This window comes from Anopheles coluzzii, chromosome 2 (assembly GCF_943734685.1).
Source record: "Anopheles coluzzii chromosome 2, AcolN3, whole genome shotgun sequence".
NCBI lineage: Eukaryota > Metazoa > Arthropoda > Insecta > Diptera > Culicidae > Anopheles > Anopheles coluzzii.
In genome coordinates this window covers 26,437,551-26,454,182 of record NC_064670.1, presented here as the reverse complement: position 1 = coordinate 26,454,182, position 16,632 = coordinate 26,437,551, and positions in this window count along the sequence as shown.

The following is a 16,632-nucleotide window of genomic DNA, read 5'->3' as shown; positions in this document are numbered from 1 at the left end:
AGTTTTTGCGACAATCGCAAAAGTTGCAAAAGTCGCAAAAGTTTTTGCGACAATCGCAAAAGTCGCAAAAGTTTTTGCGACAATCGCAAAAGTCGCAAAAGTCGCAAAAGTCGCAAAAGTCGCAAAAGTCGCAAAAGTCGCAAAAGTCGCAAAAGTCGCAACAGTCGCAAAAGTCGCAAAAGTCGCAAAAGTTTTTGCGACAATCGCAAAAGTCGCAAAAGTTTTTGCGACAATCGCAAAAGTCGCAAAAGTCGCAAAAGTCGCAAATATCGCAAAAGTCGCAAAAGTCGCAAAAGTCGCAAAAGTCGCAAAAGTTTTTGCGACAATCGCAAAAGTCGCAAAAGTTTTTGCGACAATCGCAAAAGTCGCAAAAGTTTTTGCGACAATCGCAAAAGTCGCAAAAGTTTTTGCGACAATCGCAAAAGTCGCAAAAAATTTTGCGACAAACGCAAAAGTCGCAAAAGTTTTTGCGACAATCGCAAAAGTCGCAGAAGTTTTTGCGACAATCGCAAAAGTCGCAAAAGTTTTTGCGACAATCGCAAAAGTCGCAAAAGTCGCAAAAGTTTTTGCGACAATCGCAAAAGTTGCAAAAGTCGCAAAAGTTTTTGCGACAATCGCAAAAGTCGCAAAAGTTTTTGCGACAGTCGCAAAAGTCGCAAAAGTCGCAAAAGTTTTTGCGACAATCGCAAAAGTCGCAAAAGTCGCAAAAGTCGCAAAAGTCGCAAAAGTCGCAAAAGTCGCAACAGTCGCAAAAGTCGCAAAAGTTTTTGCGACAATCGCAAAAGTCGCAAAAGTTTTTGCGACAATCTTAAAAGTTTTTGCGACAATCGCAAAAGTCGCAAAAGTCGCAAAAGTTTTTGCGACAATCGCAAAAGTCGCAAAAGTCGCAAAAGTCGCAAAAGTCGCAAAAGTCGCAAAAGTCGCAACAATCGCAAAAGTCGCAAAAGTTTTTGCGACAATCGCAAAAGTCGCAAAAGTTTTTGCGACAATCGCAAAAGTCGCAAAAGTTTTTGCGACAATCGCAAAAGTCGCAAAAGTCGCAGAAGTTTTTGCGACAATCGCAAAAGTCGCAGAAGTTTTTGCGACAATCGCAAAAGTCGCAAAAGTCGCAAAAGTTTTTGCGACAATCGCAAAAGTCGCAAAAGTTTTTGCGACAATCGCAAAAGTCGCAAAAGTCGCAGAAGTTTTTGCGACAATCGCAAAAGTCGCAAAAGTTTTTGCGACAATCGCAAAAGTCGCAAAAGTTTTTGCGACAATCGCAAAAGTCGCAAAAGTTTTTGCGACAATCGCAAAAGTTTTTGCGACAATCGCAAAAGTCGCAAAAGTCGCAAAAGTTTTTGCGACAATCGCAAAAGTCGCAAAAGTTTTTGCGACAATCGCAAAAGTCGCAAAAGTCACAAAAGTTTTTGCGACAATCGCAAAAGTTTTTGCGACAATCGCAAAAGTCGCAGAAGTTTTTGCGACAATCGCAAAAGTCGCAAAAGTTTTTGCGACAATCGCAAAAGTCGCAAAAGTTTTTGCGACAATCGCAAAAGTCGCAAAAGTTTTTGCGACAATCGCAAAAGTCGCAAAAGTTTTTGCGACAATCGCAAAAGTCGCAGAAGTTTTTGCGACAATCGCAAAAGTCGCAGAAGTTTTTGCGACAATCGCAAAAGTCGCAGAAGTTTTGGCGACAATCGCAAAAGTCGCAAAAGTCGCAAAAGTTTTTGCGACAATCGCAAAAGTCGCAAAAGTCACAAAAGTTTTTGCCTCAATCGCAAAAGTCGCAGAAGTTTTTGCGACAATCGCAAAAGTCGCAAAAGTTTTTGCGACAATCGCAAAAGTCGCAAAAGTTTTTGCGACAATCGCAAAAGTCGCAAAAGTTTTTGCGACAATCGCAAAAGTCGCAAAAGTCGCAAAAGTTTTTGCGACAATCGCAAAAGTTTTTGCGACAATCGCAAAAGTCGCAAAAGTTTTTGCGACAATCGCAAAAGTCGCAAAAGTCGCAAAAGTTTTTGCGACAATCGCAAAAGTCGCAAAAGTTTTTGCGACAATCGCAAAAGTCGCAAAAGTCACAAAAGTTTTTGAGACAATCGCAAAAGTCGCAGAAGTTTTTGCGACAATCGCAAAAGTCGCAAAAGTTTTTGCGACAATCGCAAAAGTCGCAAAAGTTTTTGCGACAATCGCAAAAGTCGCAAAAGTCGCAAAAGTTTTTGCGACAATCGCAAAAGTCGCAGAAGTTTTTGCGACAATCGCAAAAGTCGCAAAAGTTTTTGCGACAATCGCAAAAGTCGCAGAAGTTTTTGCGACAATCGCAAAAGTCGCAAAAGTTTTTGCGACAATCGCAAAAGTCGCAAAAGTCACAAAAGTTTTTGCGACAATCGCAAAAGTCGCAAAAGTTTTTGCGACAATCGCAAAAGTCGCAGAAGTTTTTGCGACAATCGCAAAAGTCGCAAAAGTCGCAAAAGTCGCAAAAGTTTTTGCGACAATCGCAAAAGTCGCAAAAGTCGCAAAAGTCGCAAAAGTCGCAAAAGTCGCAAAAGTCGCAACAGTCGCAAAAGTCGCAAAAGTTTTTGCGACAATCGCAAAAGTCGCAAAAGTTTTTGCGACAATCGCAAAAGTCGCAAAAGTCGCAAAAGTTTTTGCGACAATCGCAAAAGTCGCAAAAGTCGCAAAAGTCGCAAAAGTCGCAAAAGTCGCAACAGTCGCAAAAGTCGCAAAAGTTTATGCGACAATCGCAAAAGTCGCAGAAGTTTTTGCGACAATCGCAAAAGTCGCAAAAGTTTTTGCGACAATCGCAAAAGTTGCAAAAGTCGCAAAAGTTTTTGCGACAATCGCAAAAGTCGCAAAAGTTTTTGCGACAATCGCAAAAGTCGCAAAAGTCGCAAAAGTTTTTGCGACAATCGCAAAAGTCGCAAAAGTCGCAAAAGTCGCAAAAGTCGCAAAAGTCGCAAAAGTCGCAACAGTCGCAAAAGTCGCAAAAGTTTTTGCGACAATCGCAAAAGTCGCAAAAGTTTTTGCGATAATCTTAAAAGTTTTTGCGACAATCGCAAAAGTCGCAAAAGTCGCAAAAGTTTTTGCGACAATCGCAAAAGTCGCAAAAGTCGCAAAAGTCGCAAAAGTCGCAAAAGTCGCAAAAGTCGCAACAATCGCAAAAGTCGCAGAAGTTTTTGCGACAATCGCAAAAGTCGCAAAAGTTTTTGCGACAATCGCAAAAGTCGCAAAAGTTTTTGCGACAATCGCAAAAGACGCAAAAGTCGGAAAAGTCGCAGAAGTTTTTGCGACAATCGCAAAAGTCGCAGAAGTTTTTGCGACAATCGCAAAAGTCGCAAAAGTCGCAAAAGTTTTTGCGACAATCGCAAAAGTCGCAAAAGTTTTTGCGACAATCGCAAAAGTCGCAAAAGTCGCAGAAGTTTTTGCGACAATCGCAAAAGTCGCAAAAGTTTTTGCGACAATCGCAAAAGTCGCAAAAGTTTTTGCGACAATCGCAAAAGTCGCAAAAGTTTTTGCGACAATCGCAAAAGTTTTTGCGACAATCGCAAAAGTCGCAAAAGTTTTTGCGACAATCGCAAAAGTCGCAAAAGTCGCAAAAGTTTTTGCGACAATCGCAAAAGTCGCAAAAGTTTTTGCGACAATCGCAAAAGTCGCAAAAGTCACAAAAGTTTTTGCGACAATCGCAAAAGTTTTTGCGACAATCGCAAAAGTTTTTGCGACAATCGCAAAAGTCGCAGAAGTTTTTGCGACAATCGCAAAAGTCGCAAAAGTCGCAAAAGTCGCAAAAGTTTTTGCGACAATCGCAAAAGTCGCAAAAGTCGCAAAAGTCGCAAAAGTCGCAAAAGTCGCAAAAGTCGCAAAAGTCGCAAAAGTCGCAAAAGTCGCAAAAGTTTTTGCGACAATCGCAAAAGTCGCAGAAGTTTTTGCGACAATCGCAAAAGTCGCAGAAGTTTTTGCGACAATCGCAAAAGTCGCAAAAGTTTTTGCGACAATCGCAAAAGTCGCAAAAGTCACAAAAGTTTTTGCGACAATCGCAAAAGTCGCAGAAGTTTTTGCGACAATCGCAAAAGTCGCAAAAGTTTTTGCGACAATCGCAAAAGTCGCAAAAGTCGCAAAAGGTTTTGCGACAACGGCAAAAGTCGCAAAAGTCACAAAAGTTTTTGCGACAATCGCAAAAGTCGCAGAAGTTTTTGCGACAATCGCAAAAGTTGCAAAAGTTTTTGCGACAATCGCAAAAGTCGCAAAAGTTTTTGCGACAATCGCAAAAGTCGCTAAAGTTTTTGCGACAATCGCAAAAGTCGCAAAAGTTTTTGCGACAATCGCAAAAGTCGCAGAAGTTTTTGCGACAATCGCAAAAGTCGCAGAAGTTTTTGCGACAATCGCAAAAGTCGCAGAAGTTTTGGCGACAATCGCAAAAGTCGCAAAAGTCGCAAAAGTTTTTGCGACAATCGCAAAAGTCGCAAAAGTCACAAAAGTTTTTGCCTCAATCGCAAAAGTCGCAGAAGTTTTTGCGACAATCGCAAAAGTCGCAAAAGTTTTTGCGACAATCGCAAAAGTCGCAAAAGTTTTTGCGACAATCGCAAAAGTCGCAAAAGTTTTTGCGACAATCGCAAAAGTCGCAAAAGTCGCAAAAGTTTTTGCGACAATCGCAAAAGTTTTTGCGACAATCGCAAAAGTCGCAAAAGTTTTTGCGACAATCGCAAAAGTCGCAAAAGTCGCAAAAGTTTTTGCGACAATCGCAAAAGTCGCAAAAGTTTTTGCGACAATCGCAAAAGTCGCAAAAGTCACAAAAGTTTTTGAGACAATCGCAAAAGTCGCAAAAGTCGCAAAAGTTTTTGCGACAATCGCAAAAGTCGCAAAAGTTTTTGCGACAATCGCAAAAGTCGCAAAAGTTTTTGCGACAATCGCAAAAGTCGCAAAAGTCGCAAAAGTTTTTGCGACAATCGCAAAAGTCGCAGAAGTTTTTGCGACAATCGCAAAAGTCGCAAAAGTTTTTGCGACAATCGCAAAAGTCGCAGAAGTTTTTGCGACAATCGCAAAAGTCGCAAAAGTTTTTGCGACAATCGCAAAAGTCGCAAAAGTCGCAAAAGTTTTTGCGACAATCGCAAAAGTCGCAAAAGTTTTTGCGACAATCGCAAAAGTCGCAAAAGTTTTTGCGACAATCGCAAAAGTCGCAAAAGTCACAAAAGTTTTTGCGACAATCGCAAAAGTCGCAAAAGTTTTTGCGACAATCGCAAAAGTCGCAGAAGTTTTTGCGACAATCGCAAAAGTCGCAAAAGTCGCAAAAGTCGCAAAAGTTTTTGCGACAATCGCAAAAGTCGCAAAAGTCGCAAAAGTCGCAAAAGTCGCAAAAGTCGCAAAAGTTTTTGCGACAATCGCAAAAGTCGCAAAAGTCGCAAAAGTCGCAAAAGTCGCAAAAGTCGCAAAAGTCGCAACAGTCGCAAAAGTCGCAAAAGTTTTTGCGACAATCGCAAAAGTCGCAAAAGTTTTTGCGACAATCGCAAAAGTCGCAAAAGTCGCAAAAGTTTTTGCGACAATCGCAAAAGTCGCAAAAGTCGCAAAAGTCGCAAAAGTCGCAAAAGTCGCAAAAGTCGCAAAAGTCGCAAAAGTCGCAACAGTCGCAAAAGTCGCAAAAGTTTATGCGACAATCGCAAAAGTCGCAAAAGTTTTTGCGACAATCGCAAAAGTCGCAGAAGTTTTTGCGACAATCGCAAAAGTCGCAAAAGTCGCAAAAGTTTTTGCGACAATCGCAAAAGTCGCAAAAGTTTTTGCGACAATCGCAAAAGTCGCAGAAGTTTTTGCGACAATCGCAAAAGTCGCAAAAGTTTTTGCGACAATCGCAAAAGTCGCAAATATCGCAAAAGTCGCAAAAGTTTTTGCGACAATCGCAAAAGTCGCAAAAGTTTTTGCGACAATCGCAAAAGTCGCAAAAAATTTTGCGAAAATCGCAAAAGTCGCAAAAGTCGCAAAAGTTTTTGCGACAATCGCAAAAGTCGCAAAAGTTTTTGCGACAATCGCAAAAGTCGCAAAAGTCGCAAAAGTTTTTGCGACAATCGCAAAAGTCGCAAAAGTTTTTGCGACAATCGCAAAAGTCGCAAAAGTCGCAAAAGTTTTTGCGACAATCGCAAAAGTCGCAAAAGTTTTTGCGACAATCGCAAAAGTCGCAAAAGTCACAAAAGTTTTTGAGACAATCGCAAAAGTCACAGAAGTTTTTGCGACAATCGCAAAAGTCGCAAAAGTTTTTGCGACAATCGCAAAAGTCGCAAAAGTCGCAAAAATTTTTGCGACAATCGCAAAAGTCGCAGAAGTTTTTGCGACAATCGCAAAAGTCGCAAAAGTCGCAAAAGTCACAAAAGTTTTTGAGACAATCGCAAAAGTCGCAAAAGTCGCAAAAGTCGCAAAAGTCGCAAAAGTCGCAAAAGTCGCAAAAGTCGCAAAAGTCGCAAAAGTTTTTGCGACAATCGCAAAAGTCGCAGAAGTTTTTGCGACAATCGCAAAAGTCGCAGAAGTTTTTGCGACAATCGCAAAAGTCGCAAAAGTTTTTGCGACAATCGCAAAAGTCGCAAAAGTCACAAAAGTTTTTGCGACAATCGCAAAAGTCGCAGAAGTTTTTGCGACAATCGCAAAAGTCGCAAAAGTTTTTGCGACAATCGCAAAAGTCGCAAAAGTCGCAAAAGTCGCAAAAGTCGCAAAAGTCGCAAAAGTCGCAACAGTCGCAAAAGTCGCAAAAGTTTTTGCGACAATCGCAAAAGTCGCAAAAGTTTTTGCGACAATCGCAAAAGTCGCAAAAGTCGCAAAAGTTTTTGCGACAATCGCAAAAGTCGCAAAAGTCGCAAAAGTCGCAAAAGTCGCAAAAGTCGCAAAAGTCGCAAAAGTCGCAACAGTCGCAAAAGTCGCAAAAGTTTATGCGACAATCGCAAAAGTCGCAAAAGTTTTTGCGACAATCGCAAAAGTCGCAGAAGTTTTTGCGACAATCGCAAAAGTCGCAAAAGTCGCAAAAGTCGCAAAAGTCGCAAAAGTCGCAAAAGTTTTTGCGACAATCGCAAAAGTCGCAAAAGTTTTTGCGACAATCGCAAAAGTCGCAAAAGTCGCAAAAGTCGCAAAAGTCGCAAAAGTCGCAAAAGTCGCAAAAGTCGCAAAAGTTTTTGCGACAATCGCAAAAGTCGCAGAAGTTTTTGCGACAATCGCAAAAGTCGCAAAAGTTTTTGCGACAATCACAAAAGTCGCAAAAGTTTTTGCGACAATCGCAAAAGTCGCAAAAGTTTTTGCGACAATCGCAAAAGTCGCAGAAGTTTTTGCGACAATCGCAAAAGTCGCAAATATCGCAAAAGTCGCAAAAGTTTTTGCGACAATCGCAAAAGTCGCAAAAGTTTTTGCGACAATCGCAAAAGTCGCAAAAAATTTTGCGAAAATCGCAAAAGTCGCAAAAGTCGCAAAAGTTTTTGCGACAATCGCAAAAGTCGCAAAAGTTTTTGCGACAATCGCAAAAGTCGCAAAAGTCGCAAAAGTTTTTGCGACAATCGCAAAAGTCGCAAAAGTTTTTGCGACAATCGCAAAAGTCGCAAAAGTCGCAAAAGTTTTTGCGACAATCGCAAAAGTCGCAAAAGTTTTTGCGACAATCGCAAAAGTCGCAAAAGTCACAAAAGTTTTTGAGACAATCGCAAAAGTCGCAGAAGTTTTTGCGACAATCGCAAAAGTCGCAAAAGTTTTTGCGACAATCGCAAAAGTCGCAAAAGTCGCAAAAATTTTTGCGACAATCGCAAAAGTCGCAGAAGTTTTTGCGACAATCGCAAAAGTCGCAAAAGTCGCAAAAGTCACAAAAGTTTTTGAGACAATCGCAAAAGTCGCAAAAGTCGCAAAAGTCGCAAAAGTCGCAAAAGTCGCAAAAGTCGCAAAAGTCGCAAAAGTCGCAAAAGTTTTTGCGACAATCGCAAAAGTCGCAAAAGTCGCAAAAGTTTTTGCGACAATCGCAAAAGTCGCAAAAGTCGCAAAAGTCGCAAAAGTCGCCAAAGTCGCAAAAGTCGCAAAAGTCGCAAAAGTCGCAAAAGTCGCAACAGTCGCAAAAGTCGCAAAAGTTTATGCGACAATCGCAAAAGTCGCAAAAGTTTTTGCGACAATCGCAAAAGTCGCAGAAGTTTTTGCGACAATCGCAAAAGTCGCAAAAGTTTTTGCGACAATCGCAAAAGTCGCAAAAGTTTTTGCGACAATCGCAAAAGTCGCAAAAGTCGCAAAAGTCGCAAAAGTCGCAAAAGTCGCAAAAGTCGCAAAAGTCGCAAAAGTCGCAAAAGTCGCAAAAGTTTTTGCGACAATCGCAAAAGTCGCAAAAGTTTTTGCGACAATCGCAAAAGTCGCAAAAGTTTTTGCGACAATCGCAAAAGTCGCAAAAGTTTTTGCGACAATCGCAAAAGTCGCAAAAGTTTTTGCGACAATCGCAAAAGTCGCAGAAGTTTTTGCGACAATCGCAAAAGTCGCAGAAGTTTTTGCGACAATCGCAAAAGTCGCAAAAGTTTTTGCGACAATCGCAAAAGTCGCAAAAGTCACAATAGTTTTTGCGACAATCGCAAAAGTGGCAGAAGTTTTGGCGACAATCGCAAAAGTCGCAAAAGTCGCAAAAGTCGCAAAAGTTTTTGCGACAATCGCAAAAGTCGCAAAAGTCGCAAAAGTTTTTGCGACAATCGCAAAAGTCGCAAAAGTTTTTGCGACAATCGCAAAAGTCGCAAAAGTTTTTGCGACAATCGCAAAAGTCGCAAAAGTTTTTGCGACAATCGCAAAAGTCGCAAAAGTTTTTGCGACAATCGCAAAAGTCGCAGAAGTTTTTGCGACAATCGCAAAAGTCGCAGAAGTTTTTGCGACAATCGCAAAAGTCGCAAAAGTTTTTGCGACAATCGCAAAAGTCGCAAAAGTTTTTGCGACAATCGCAAAAGTCGCAAAAGTTTTTGCGACAATCGCAAAAGTCGCAAAAGTCGCAAAAGTTTTTGCGACAATCGCAAAAGTTTTTGCGACAATCGCAAAAGTCGCAAAAGTTTTTGCGACAATCGCAAAAGTCGCAAAAGTCGCAAAAGTTTTTGCGACAATCGCAAAAGTCGCAAAAGTTTTTGCGACAATCGCAAAAGTCGCAAAAGTCACAAAAGTTTTTGAGACAATCGCAAAAGTCGCAGAAGTTTTTGCGACAATCGCAAAAGTCGCAAAAGTTTTTGCGACAATCGCAAAAGTCGCAAAAGTTTTTGCGACAATCGCAAAAGTCGCAAAAGTCGCAAAAGTTTTTGCGACAATCGCAAAAGTCGCAGAAGTTTTTGCGACAATCGCAAAAGTCGCAAAAGTTTTTGCGACAATCGCAAAAGTCGCAGAAGTTTTTGCGACAATCGCAAAAGTCGCAAAAGTCGCAAAAGTCGCAACAGTCGCAAAAGTCGCAAAAGTTTTTGCGACAATCGCAAAAGTCGCAAAAGTTTTTGCGACAATCGCAAAAGTCGCAAAAGTCGCAAAAGTTTTTGCGACAATCGCAAAAGTCGCAGAAGTTTTTGCGACAATCGCAAAAGTCGTAAAAGTCGCAAAAGTCGCAAAAGTTTTTGCGACAATCGCAAAAGTCGCAAAAGTTTTTGCGACAATCGCAAAAGTCGCAAAAGTCGCAAAAGTCGCAAAAGTCGCAAAAGTTTTTGCGACAATCGCAAAAGTCGCAAAAGTTTTTGCGACAATCGCAAAAGTCGCAAAAGTTTTTGCGACAATCGCAAAAGTCGCAAATATCGCAAAAGTCGCAAAAGTTTTTGCGACAATCGCAAAAGTCGCAAAAGTTTTTGCGACAATCGCAAAAGTCGCAAAAGTCGCAAAAGTTTTTGCGACAATCGCAAAAGTTTTTGCGACAATCGCAAAAGTCGCAGAAGTTTTTGCGACAATCGCAAAAGTCGCAAAAGTCGCAAAAGTCACAAAAGTTTTTGAGACAATCGCAAAAGTCGCAAAAGTCGCAAAAGTCGCAAAAGTCGCAAAAGTCGCAAAAGTTTTTGCGACAATCGCAAAAGTCGCAGAAGTTTTTGCGACAATCGCAAAAGTCGCAGAAGTTTTTGCGACAATCGCAAAAGTCGCAAAAGTTTTTGCGACAATCGCAAAAGTCGCAAAAGTCACAAAAGTTTTTGCGACAATCGCAAAAGTCGCAGAAGTTTTTGCGACAATCGCAAAAGTCGCAAAAGTTTTTGCGACAATCGCAAAAGTCGCAAAAGTCGCAAAAGTCGCAAAAGTCGCAAAAGTCGCAAAAGTCGCAAAAGTCGCTAAAGTTTTTGCGACAATCGCAAAAGTCGCAAAAGTTTTTGCGACAATCGCAAAAGTCGCAAAAGTCGCAAAAGTTTTTGCGACAATCGCAAAAGTCGCAAAAGTTTTTGCGACAATCGCAAAAGTCGCAAAAGTTTTTGCGACAATCGCAAAAGTCGCAAAAGTCGCAAAAGTCGCAAAAGTCGCAAAAGTCGCAAAAGTCGCAAAAGTCGCAAAAGTCGCAAAAGTTTTTGCGACAATCGCAAAAGTCGCAAAAGTTTTTGCGACAATCGCAAAAGTCGCAAAAGTCGCAAAAGTTTTTGCGACAATCGCAAAAGTCGCAAAAGTTTTTGCGACAATCGCAAATTCGCAAAAGTCGCAAAAGTCGCAAAAGTCGCAAAAGTCGCAAAAGTCGCAACAGTCGCAAAAGTCGCAAAAATTTCTGCGACAATCGCAAAAGTCGCAAAAGTTTTTGCGACAATCGCAAAAGTCGCAAAAGTCGCAAAAGTTTTTGCGACAATCGCAAAAGTCGCAAAAGTCGCAAAAGTCGCAAAAGTCGCAAAAGTCGCAAAAGTCGCAGAAGTCGCAAAAGTTTTTGCGACAATCGCAAAAGTCGCAAAAGTTTTTGCGACAATCGCAAAAGTCGCAAAAGTCGCAAAAGTCGCAAAAGTCGCAAAAGTCGCAAAAGTCGCAAAAGTCGCAAAAGTTTTTGCGACAATCGCAAAAGTCGCAAAAGTTTTTGCGACAATCGCAAAAGTCGCAAAAGTCGCAAAAGTTTTGCGACAATCGCAAAAGTCGCAAAAGTTTTTGCGACAATCGCAAAAGTCGCAAAAGTCGCAAAAGTTTTTGCGACAATCGCAAAAGTCGCAAAAGTTTTTGCGACAATCGCAAAAGTCGCAAAAGTCACAAAAGTTTTTGAGACAATCGCAAAAGTCGCAGAAGTTTTTGCGACAATCGCAAAAGTCGCAAAAGTTTTTGCGACAATCGCAAAAGTCGCAAAAGTCGCAAAAGTTTTTGCGACAATCGCAAAAGTTTTTGCGACAATCGCAAAAGTCGCAAAAGTCGCAAAAGTTTTTGCGACAATCGCAAAAGTCGCAAAAGTCGCAAAAGTCGCAAAAGTCGCAAAAGTCGCAGAAGTCGCAAAAGTTTTTGCGACAATCGCAAAAGTCGCAAAAGTCGCAAAAGTCGCAAAAGTCGCAAAAGTCGCAAAAGTCGCAAAAGTCGCAAAAGTTTTTGCGACAATCGCAAAAGTCGCAAAAGTTTTTGCGACAATCGCAAAAGTCGCAAAAGTCACAAAAGTTTTTGAGACAATTGCAAAAGTCGCAAAAGTTTTTGCGACAATCGCAAAAGTCGCAAAAGTTTTTGCGACAATCGCAAAAGTCGCAAAAGTCACAAAAGTTTTTGAGACAATCGCAAAAGTCGCAGAAGTTTTTGCGACAATCGCAAAAGTCGCAAAAGTTTTTGCGACAATCGCAAAAGTCGCAAAAGTTTTTGCGACAATCGCAAAAGACGCAAAAGTCGGAAAAGTCGCAGAAGTTTTTGCGACAATCGCAAAAGTCGCAGAAGTTTTTGCGACAATCGCAAAAGTCGCAAAAGTTTTTGCGACAATCGCAAAAGTCGCAAAAGTTTTTGCGACAATCGCAAAAGTCGCAAAAGTCGCAGAAGTTTTTGCGACAATCGCAAAAGTCGCAAAAGTTTTTGCGACAATCGCAAAAGTCGCAAAAGTTTTTGCGACAATCGCAAAAGTTTTTGCGACAATCGCAAAAGTCGCAAAAGTTTTTGCGACAATCGCAAAAGTCGCAAAAGTCGCGAAAGTTTTTGCGACAATCGCAAAAGTCGCAAAAGTTTTTGCGACAATCGCAAAAGTCGCAAAAGTCACAAAAGCTTTTGCGACAATCGCAAAAGTTTTTGCGACAATCGCAAAAGTCGCAGAAGTTTTTGCGACAATCGCAAAAGTCGCAAAAGTCGCAAAAGTTTTTGCGACAATCGCAAAAGTCGCAAAAGTCGCAAAAGTCGCAAAAGTCGCAAAAGTCGCAAAAGTCGCAAAAGTTTTTGCGACAATCGCAAAAGTCGCAGAAGTTTTTGCGACAATCGCAAAAGTCGCAGAAGTTTTTGCGACAATCGCAAAAGTCGCAAAAGTTTTTGCGACAATCGCAAAAGTCGCAAAAGTCACAAAAGTTTTTGCGACAATCGCAAAAGTCGCAGAAGTTTTTGCGACAATCGCAAAAGTCGCAAAAGTTTTTGCGACAATCGCAAAAGTCGCAAAAGTCGCAAAAGTTTTTGCGACAATCGCAAAAGTCGCAAAAGTCACAAAAGTTTTTGCGACAATCGCAAAAGTCGCAGAAGTTTTTGCGACAATCGCAAAAGTCGCAAAAGTTTTTGCGACAATCGCAAAAGTCGCAAAAGTTTTTGCGACAATCGCAAAAGTCGCAAAAGTTTTTGCGACAATCGCAAAAGTCGGAAAAGTTTTTGCGACAATCGCAAAAGTCGCAGAAGTTTTTGCGACAATCGCAAAAGTCGCAGAAGTTTTTGCGACAATCGCAAAAGTCGCAAAAGTTTTTGCGACAATCGCAAAAGTCGCAAAAGTCACAATAGTTTTTGCGACAATCGCAAAAGTCGCAGAAGTTTTGGCGACAATCGCAAAAGTCGCAAAAGTCGCAAAAGTCGCAAAAGTTTTTGCGACAATCGCAAAAGTCGCAAAAGTCACAAAAGTTTTTGCGACAATCGCAAAAGTCGCAAAAGTTTTTGCGACAATCGCAAAAGTCGCAAAAGTTTTTGCGACAATCGCAAAAGTCGCAAAAGTTTTTGCGACAATCGCAAAAGTCGCAAAAGTCGCAAAAGTTTTTGCGACAATCGCAAAAGTTTTTGCGACAATCGCAAAAGTCGCAAAAGTTTTTGCGACAATCGCAAAAGTCGCAAAAGTCGCAAAAGTTTTTGCGACAATCGCAAAAGTCGCAAAAGTTTTTGCGACAATCGCAAAAGTCGCAAAAGTCACAAAAGTTTTTGAGACAATCGCAAAAGTCGCAGAAGTTTTTGCGACAATCGCAAAAGTCGCAAAAGTTTTTGCGACAATCGCAAAAGTCGCAAAAGTTTTTGCGACAATCGCAAAAGTCGCAAAAGTCGCAAAAGTTTTTGCGACAATCGCAAAAGTCGCAGAAGTTTTTGCGACAATCGCAAAAGTCGCAAAAGTTTTTGCGACAATCGCAAAAGTCGCAGAAGTTTTTGCGACAATCGCAAAAGTCGCAAAAGTTTTTGCGACAATCGCAAAAGTCGCAAAAGTCGCAAAAGTTTTTGCGACAATCGCAAAAGTCGCAAAAGTTTTTGCGACAATCGCAAAAGTCGCAAAAGTTTTTGCGACAATCGCAAAAGTCGCAAAAGTCACAAAAGTTTTTGCGACAATCGCAAAAGTCGCAAAAGTTTTTGCGACAATCGCAAAAGTCGCAGAAGTTTTTGCGACAATCGCAAAAGTCGCAAAAGTCGCAAAAGTCGCAAAAGTTTTTGCGACAATCGCAAAAGTCGCAAAAGTCGCAAAAGTCGCAAAAGTCGCAAAAGTTTTTGCGACAATCGCAAAAGTCGCTAAAGTCGCAAAAGTCGCAAAAGTCGCAAAAGTCGCAACAGTCGCAAAAGTCGCAAAAGTTTTTGCGACAATCGCAAAAGTCGCAAAAGTTTTTGCGACAATCGCAAAAGTCGCAAAAGTCGCAAAAGTTTTTGCGACAATCGCAAAAGTCGCAAAAGTCGCAAAAGTCGCAAAAGTCGCAAAAGTCGCAAAAGTCGCAAAAGTCGCAACAGTCGCAAAAGTCGCAAAAGTTTATGCGACAATCGCAAAAGTCGCAGAAGTTTTTGCGACAATCGCAAAAGTCGCAAAAGTCGCAAAAGTCGCAAAAGTCGCAAAAGTTTTTGCGACAATCGCAAAAGTCGCAAAAGTTTTTGCGACAATCGCAAAAGTCGCAAAAGTCGCAAAAGTCGCAAAAGTCGCAGAAGTTTTTGCGACAATCGCAAAAGTCGCAAAAGTTTTTGCGACAATCGCAAAAGTCGCAGAAGTTTTTGCGACAATCGCAAAAGTCGCAAAAGATTTTGCGACAATCGCAAAAGTCGCAAATATCGCAAAAGTCGCAAAAGTTTTTGCGACAATCGCAAAAGTCGCAAAAGTTTTTGCGACAATCGCAAAAGTCGCAAAAAATTTTGCTAAAATCGCAAAAGTCGCAAAAGTCGCAAAAGTTTTTGCGACAATCGCAAAAGTCGCAAAAGTTTTTGCGACAATCGCAAAAGTCGCAAAAGTCGCAAAAGTTTTTGCGACAATCGCAAAAGTCGCAAAAGTTTTTGCGACAATCGCAAAAGTCGCAAAAGTTTTTGCGACAATCGCAAAAGTCGCAAAAGTTTTTGCGACAATCGCAAAAGTCGCAAAAGTTTTTGCGACAATCGCAAAAGTCGCAAAAGTCGCAAAAGTCACAAAAGTTTTTGCGACAATCGCAAAAGTCGCAGAAGTTTTTGCGACAATCGCAAAAGTCGCAAAAGTTTTTGCGACAATCGCAAAATTCGCAAAAGTTTTTGCGACAATCGCAAAAGTCGCAAAAGTTTTTGCGACAATCTTAAAAGTTGTTGCGACAATCGCAAAAGTCGCAAAAGTTTTTGCGACAATCGCAAAAGTCGCAAAAGTTTTTGCGACAATCGCAAAAGTCGCAGAAGTCGCAAAAGTTTTTGCGACAATCGCAAAAGTCGCAAAAGTTTTTGCGACAATCTTAAAAGTTTTTGCGACAATCGCAAAAGTCGCAAAAGTTTTTGCGACAATCGCAAAAGTCGCAGAAGTCGCAAAAGTTTTTGCGACAATCGCAAAAGTTGCAAAAGTCGCAAAAGTTTTTGCGACAATCGCAAAAGTCGCAAAAGTTTTTGCGACAATCTTAAAAGTTTTTGCGACAATCGCAAAAGTCGCAAAAGTTTTTGCGACAATCGCAAAAGTCGCAGAAGTCGCAAAAGTTTTTGCGACAATCGCAAAAGTCGCAAAAGTTTTTGCGACAATCGCAAAAGTCGCAAAAGTTTTTGCGACAATCGCAAAAGTCGCAAAAGTCACAAAAGTTTTTGCGACAATCGCAAACGTCGCAAAAGTTTTTGCGACAATCGCAAAAGTCGCAAAAGTCGCAAAAGTTTTTGCGACAATCGCAAAAGTTTTTGCGACAATCGCAAAAGTCGCAGAAGTTTTTGCGACAATCGCAAAAGTCGCAAAAGTCGCAAAAGTTTTAGCGACAATCGCAAATGTTTTTGCGACAATCGCAAAAGTCGCAGAAGTTTTTGCGACAATCGCAAAAGTCGCAAAAGTTTTTGCGACAATCGCAAAAGTCGCAGAAGTTTTTGCGACAATCGCAAAAGTCGCAGAAGTTTTTGCGACAATCGCAAAAGTCGCAAAAGTTTTTGCGACAATCGCAAAAGTCGCAAAAGTCGCAAAAGTTTTTGCGACAATCGCAAAAGTCGCAAAAGTTTTTGCGACAATCGCAAAAGTCGCAAAAGTTTTTGCGACAATCGCAAAAGTCGCAGAAGTTTTTGCGACAATCGCAAAAGTCGCAAAAGTTTTTGCGACAATCGCAAAAGTCGCAAAAGTCGCAAAAGTTTTTGCGACAATCGCAAAAGTCGCAGAAGTTTTTGCGACCATTGCAAAAGTCGCAGAAGTTTTTGCGACAATCGCAAAAGTCGCAGAAGTTTTTGCGACCATTGCAAAAGTCGCAGAAGTTTTTGCGACAATCGCAAAAGTCGCAAAAGTTTTTGCGACAATCGCAAAAGTCGCAAAAGTTTTTGCGACAATCGCAAAAGTCGCAGAAGTTTTTGCGACAATCGCAAAAGTCGCAAAAGTCAAAAAAGTTGTTGCGACAATCGCAAAAGTCGCAGAAGTTTTTGCGACAATCGCAAAAGTCGCAAAAGTTGCAAAAGTCGCAGAAGTTTTTGCGACAATCGCAAAAGTCGCAAAAGTTTTTGCGACAATCGCAAAAGTCGCAAAAGTCGCAAAAGTTTTTGCGACAATCGCAAAAGTCGCAAAAAGTTTTTGCGACAATCGCAAAAGTCGCAAAAGTTTTTGCGACAATCGCAAAAGTCGCAAAAGTTTTTGCGACAATCGCAAAAGTCGCAGAAGTTTTTGCGACAATCGCAAAAGTCGCAAAAGTCGCAAAAGTTTTTGCGACAATCGCAAAAGTCGCAAAAGTCGCAAAAGTTTTTGCGACAATCGCAAAAGTCGCAGAAGTTTTTGCGACAATCGCAAAAGTCGCAGAAGTTTTTGCGACAATCGCAAAAGTCGCAGAAGTTTTTGCGACAATCGCAAAAGTCGCAAAAGTCGCAAAAGTTTTTGCGACAATCGCAAAAGTCGCAAAAGTTTTTGCGACAATCGCAAAAGTCGCAGAAGTTTTTGCGACAATCGCAAAAGTCGCAAAAGTCGCA